The sequence below is a fragment of the Manduca sexta genome, chromosome 21 (assembly GCF_014839805.1).
Source record: "Manduca sexta isolate Smith_Timp_Sample1 chromosome 21, JHU_Msex_v1.0, whole genome shotgun sequence".
Lineage (NCBI taxonomy): Eukaryota > Metazoa > Arthropoda > Insecta > Lepidoptera > Sphingidae > Manduca > Manduca sexta.
In genome coordinates, this window is record NC_051135.1 from 12,999,054 (window position 1) to 13,006,060 (window position 7,007).

At 35.2% G+C, this 7,007-nt stretch overlaps 1 long non-coding RNA gene across 1 annotated transcript in view; it reads left to right on the plus strand.

Moving 5' to 3' along the window:
* Positions 1-7,007, plus strand: part of LOC115447910 — a 30,062-nt gene that overhangs the window by 669 nt on the left and 22,386 nt on the right. The gene's annotated exons all lie outside the window — the stretch shown is intronic.

The window sequence follows — 7,007 nt, forward strand, 5'->3', positions numbered from 1 at the left end:
TTACCATACTTAATATTTTTAAATGTGTTTTTTTATTATTGTGTCCAAATCCCACTTTTGTGCGGGTACGTATCGTATTCTTACATATTTAAATAATAATCAATACTGTTTCTGTCCCAGTGAACCTAGGATCATACAATCAAAGTCCCTTATTATGTGGCAATTAGACCAAAATGCAACGTTTTTTGTTTCAATAAAACATAATATTTATTCTTAAAATTTTATTTATTCGTTGCGCATTCTCAACTGTAATCCTTTACCAAAAGTAATTTGATAAAAGTAACATTTAACGATAATAATAAATTAAATGGACATGTAATTGACACGAATAGACGTATGAACCAGTTACCAGAAACAATAAACTTTAATATCTGGGCGGTATTTTTTATGTAGGCGTTGTAATATAACTTAGTATGCGAGATAAAAAAGACTGGCTTATAGATAATTATATTTTTTTAATACATTTATACCGACATTTAGACGTCGCCCAAACGCTGTCAGATTGTTTTCGAAAAACACTTAACTACTATAAATATGACAAATAGTCCATTGAAAAGTTACATTTGGAGTTGCGTTTTTTAGAGGACGCAATTTTATTTTTTTGAAGTGTAGGGGGGGTCAGTCTAAAGCTAAAACCAAGTTTGTGGGGTCGCCACCCTTGTCCCACGGCCGCCATCTTGAAAATAGGGGTTGAAATGGTTTTTACGATGTATCTCTTAAACTATTTATCTGACAAAAAAAATGTAAGAACATTTTTTGTTGCAAATTAAATTCTCTACAACTTTGGTTTAGTAACTTTTGTCGTAGAACTATAAATAAAAAAGTTATAAGCGAAAATATTAAGAAATTTAATGTTAAGCAATGTCCATTGCAACGTCATCAGAACGTGTGTTTATAAGGTTCATAATATTTTTTTTGTACTCTCATTAATACCCAAATACCCAAGGGACCATTAGGAAACAAAAGAACATCTGCCTGCTATTATTATTATTATTTCTAACCTCTCTTATTGTAAGAATAGCTGATAATATTGTATTGAAGTTGTCGTAAGTTATTTATTAAACTTTTAACTACTTTTAAAAAAAAGTAGTTTTCACTAAAGTTAAAATCGTGTCTAAAATCATTCGAAATCGTCTTCAAAATTAAAAACAGAATAAAATACATACGCACGTACAGAAATATGTAGCACAACTAAAAGATATAAGTTGAACGACAACTTCAACACAATATTATCAGCTATTCTTACAATAAGAGAGGTTAGAAATAATAATAATAATAGCAGGCAGATGTTCTTTTGTTCCCTAATGGTCCCTTGGGTATTTGGGTATTAATGAGAGTACAAAAAAATATTATGAACCTTATAAACACACGTTCTGATGACGTTGCAATGGACATTGCTTAACATTGAATTTCTTTGAGATTAAACTAATTTTCCGGATTCTATCGCGGTTTTTTGTTTTTTATTTTTCTCCCGACGTTTCGAAGACTTTGCAGCCTTCATGGTCACGGGGGGGACTGAGGTGTTGTTCATCCGCAAAGTCAAAGTTACAATATCTACCTACATTTATTTATAACAACTGATACTGATAAATATCTGAACGGTGAATCTCATCACCATCCAAAACAGTTAGCTACCGTGGGCAAATCTTTGTTTCAGAGAGCACAAGGAATCTGTGACGAGAAACACCTGGCCGCTGAGCTGCAACATGTCAAGCAAGTACTGCGAGACAACAAGCTCCAAATTCCACGCCGCCGTCACAGAAACCGAGTGAAACCAGCCACAGTTGAACGTGTTCCGGTTGTATTACCATATGTAAGAGGAGTCACCGACAAGATTGGCTACATCCTGAAGCGTGCTTCCATAAAAACTTATTTTAAGCCGCCTAAGAAGATTAGTCAATTTTTACCACCTGTCAAGTGTCATATACCTCTACAAGAACCGGGAGTATACAAAATAGATTGCAACTGTGGCCTCTCTTATATCGGGCAAACAAAAAGAAATATAGGGACCCGCGTAAAAGAACATATAGCTGACGTGAAACACCGACGCTCGACGAAGTCTGCAGTCGCTGAACACTCTGAAGGAGGCGCCAATCATTATCGGCGACTAGACAAGCCACAAATCCTCGCCAAAGAACACCGATTCCTGCCCAGGATGATTCGCGAGGCTATTGAAATAAAAAACATCCTAATTTCAATAGGGAAGATGGTTGGAAGCTTGCACAAGCCTGGGATCCAGTTCTACATTTAATTAAATCGGAACCCAAAAGACCGGCTGCCAGACTTCAAGACACTGTGAGCTCATTCTGCGTAGATCGGACCATCAACAGCTAAAATTTAAAAAAGTTGTATAATTGTAAAATGTAGGTAGATATTGTAACTTTGACTTTGCGGATGAACAACACCTCAGTCCCCCGTGACCATGAAGGCTGCAAAGTCTTCGAAACGTCGGGAGAAAAATAAAAAACAAAAAACCGCGATAGAATCCGGAAAATTAGTTTAATTTCAATGTCTAACATTCGCGTAAATATAAGAAATCATTATTGAATTTCTTAACATTTTCGCTTATAACTTTTTTATTTATAGTTCTACGACAAAAGTTACTAGACCAAAGTTGTAGAGAATTTAATTTGCAACAAAAAATGTTTATACATTTTTTTGTCAGATAAATAGTTTAAGAGATACATCGTAAAAACCATATCAACCCCTATTTTCAAGATGGCGGCCGTGGGACAAGGGTGGCGACCCCACAAACTTGGTTTTAGTTTTACACTGACCCCCCCTACACTTCAAAAAAATAAAATTGCGTCCTCTAAAAAACGCAAGGTAAGGCCTAAAAAATGTAACATTTCAATGGACTACTAGTAACATCGAGAAATACATTTCTGTAGATCGTGTCACTGTGCATAGTTTTATTATATAATTTACTATGTATCGTTTTTACTGTCTTCATTTATAGATATTTTTGTGACGTGTGTAACCTAGGCGTGAGACGGCAACAATTTGATAGTGTCTACGCGGTGCCTTTTTTTATTTTATTCGTGCACGGCCAAGTGACTCCACTACACCTGATAAGTGACGTGGGTCCAATAAGATGTTGACAGACAAGTGATGATTACCCCTCGGTAATCGACACAATTATGCCGGCCTGTGGAATCGGATATACACAAGCTGATCCCGGAACGCGACACACTTACGTGGGCTACTGTGGCGGGTTTTAACACGTGTGGTGGTCGCTGTCCGGGCGGATATAAAATATATTCTACCACCAGCAAACGTTTCATGTCTCAGAATAAAGATAGTACATACATGTAATAGCCTACTTTGTAATTCTCGGTACGATGGTGTTACTATTATTTATAGACAAGCGAAACTGAGTTCATCACGCGAGACTAAAAACAACCGAGCGACCCACAGCCATAATATTATTAGGTTGCACTGCGCTCGACGTACGGATCACTTTCCTCTTTTACGCAGAGGCAAGTAATTTTCTGCATGAACATAATCCATGAAGCCTTATTGATAATTTCAAAAACCAAAAAGCTTATCATTGCTAATCACAATCATAGTATTTTTTAATAACCGTAACAGCCGGAATTAAATTTTCTGATATAATATTATCGCTGAATGTAGTCACAGAGGTACCGGTGACTTCATCGTGAAATAAATTTATTATCTGTAGCTCTACTGTAATCATATCTTCACATTACATTTGCTATCATTTAAGATTAACATTCATGATGAATCACAGACTTGTACACAATAATATTAAGCAATAAATTACAATCTACGTACATGATTAGTCTATACATTACTTAGATAACGGTAGGTATCCGGAATAAACCGGTTATCAAAACAATATTTAGATTTATCAATTCCAAATTTCGAATTTGAATGTGTTACTCATTATGATGTTATAAAAGTATTCAGGAGCTTAAACATGAAGAGTACTGAAGATCTTTGGGGTTTGTCTGTTAAAGCGTTGCAGTCAGTGATAGTTAGCATCGCCCCAATCCTTTCTGATATTTTTAATTGCTGCATAAGACACGGCATATTCCCTGATCTTATGAAGATAAGTAAAGTAGTACCAATTTTTAAAACTGGTTGCTCCAACACCCCCTCCAATTATAGGCCTATTTCTATTTTACCAGCTTTAAGTAAAATATTCGAAAAGTTAATGCTTAATCAAATGCTGGTGTTCTTTAATAAAAATGAGATTCTACATGACAGGCAATTCGGTTTTACAAAGGGTAGGTCCACGCAAGATGCAGGACGTGCATTAGTTAAAGCTGTGTTGGATGCCTGGGAGGGATCGCAGGATGCTTTAGGGGTATTTTGTGATCTTTCCAAGGCGTTCGATTGCGTTGATCATGGAACCCTCATTTTAAAGCTCCACTATTACGGCATCAGGGGAGTGGGGCTTAAACTAATATCTTCATATTTATCGGGTCGGAAACAAAAGTTTTTATCAACAACGTTTCCTCTGCAGGGTCCACAGTTGGGATTGGGGTCCCCCAGGGTTCAATTTTGGGACCATTTCTGTTTTTAGTTTATATTAATGATCTTCCGTACATTATTAACAAAATGGCTGAAGTTGTATTATTCGCTGACGACACTTCACTAATATTTAAACTAAATAGAAGGGAAGGAAATTTTGTAGAGCCAAATAAAGTATTTAAATTGATTTCTGACTGGTTTTCTGCCAATAATCTTCTATTAAATGCAGCAAAAACTAAATGTGTTCGATTCTCGTTACTGAACAAGATTAATGGAACTGATATTGATTTAGACGGGAATAAACTAGAATTAGTACCCTCTACAGTCTTCCTTGGGGTTTCTATCGATAGGAAATTACAATGGGGACCCCACATTCAAAGAATTTCGAGTAAATTGAGTTCTGCAGTCTTTGCTATTAGGAAGATCAGATATTTAACTGATGTGGCTACGGCAAGGTTAGTATATTTCGCTTACTTCCACAGCATTATGTCTTATTGCATTCTTCTGTGGGGTACTGCAGTAGATCTGCAGACCATTTTTATTTTACAGAAAAGAGCGATTCGTGCAATTTATAACCTTCGGTCTCGCGATTCCCTTAGAGAACTGTTTAAGGAGGTGAATATACTGACTTTGCCAGCTGAATACATTTTTCAAAATATTATGTATGTCCGTAAGAACCTAGGTACTTTTATGAAAAACAGTGACTTGCACTGTTTGAACACTAGAAATAAGAATAAACTAGTTGTTCCAAATTTCCGGCTCTGTAAAACAAATAAATCTTATCTAGCGAATTGTATCAAATTCTATAATAAAATCCCTCTTGAAATAACCAATCTGCCCGGCTACAAATTTAAGTGTCATGTTAAGCGCGAATTAATGTCAAAGGGGTATTATAATGTAAAGGATTACCTCGATGATCAGACGGTTTGGAAAAACAGTCCTGCACACCCTGTCCAACCCTATGTTAACGCCAATATTATAAATTAACTACATAAACGTCTCATGTGTACCTTTCTACAATTTTGACATTATACTGGGTAACAGTTTTAAATTTATGTGACATATTTTATTTTATATTGACTCATTGAATTATCAATGTATAATAGACGACCGACCGATCATTTTGTTGCACCAGCCTTAAAATTTATAATCTTAATTATATTGACCAAGATCTGCGACAAAATATGAAATGAAAATATTATGTTTGTAAATGTAGGCGTATGCACGCTGTACACTGACTGTTTCATAGTTTTTATAATTTTTTTAGTATTATTGTTTTTTTTTCGTTAGTTTTTAGTTATTGCTAAATACTTTTATGTGGATTTTCTCCGCAATTTTACGGTGATGTGCGTGTATTAGCTTATATAATTAATCAGACTTTGTATAGAAAAGACTTATTAAAAAAATATATATATATTTAATAACAATATTATAAATGAATAGACAATTGATGACAAAAATAAAGCCCGGAGTTTCTTTCTGCCTTTCTTCTTCGGGTAGTCATCGCTTAGGTAGTTAGTGAAAGGCTGGTAGGTTAGCTAGGTTAGGGCTTTTATTGTCCTCACCGGTGAGGATCGCGACGCGTTTCTCCCTTATTGCTTATTTAAAAATACATACATACATAATTTTATTTCTTCTTCCCTGCCAGCCCGAGCTGGCTTCTTTGTTTACTAAGTATATTTTTCATTTATTTTATTGTCTTTGTTTATATAAGCTAATCTAATTAAGTAATAATTGAATATTCTCATGTACCTTGACTTATCATAAGTGCAACTATGTTCGCCTACGTGATGAATAAAGCATTTTTATTTTTTATTTATTTTTTATCCGGCGTACTGGCTATTCAACAACCATAAACTAAAGCGGACTAAAATTATTGTTTGGATTCTCTTAATGGATATAATCGACTGTCGACAATTTGACACTCAAGGTCCTAGAAAAAAATCCATATTACCAAGAGGTCAAAATAACAAGAGTTTAAATAACCAAGAAGGAAAAAAAAGTAAACAAGTTTGATCAAAATTCGTGATTTATTATTTAAAACATTAATAGATGATATTCCTCGCCTGTCGACATAACCATGTCAGCCTGTTAGAACCGGATATACACAGGCTGATTCCGTAACGCGACACAGTTATGTGGGCCACTATGGCGGGTTTTAACACATTGTGTACCGTGGTCGCTATTCGGGCGCACAAAATATAACCTACCACCATTAAAATGTCTGTATTATATATGGAAACACATATCGGGTCTGTGCATAATAAACGCTTCCAATTGTAAAGAGTATCATGAATTCAAAGTAAGTATTGCATGTTGGCGGGCAAGGCATTATTCCTTCAACTTCAAACTACCGGCAAGACCAATGATTTTATTGACTTTATCGAGTATTTTTTAAGAGGCCGGAAAAATATTGGAGAGTCAACTGTATTATCTAAAAATCGGGTATATGTTATCTAACTTCTTTCGTATTATTCACCGTTGATAAGGTAAAGCCTTGTTTACAGAAT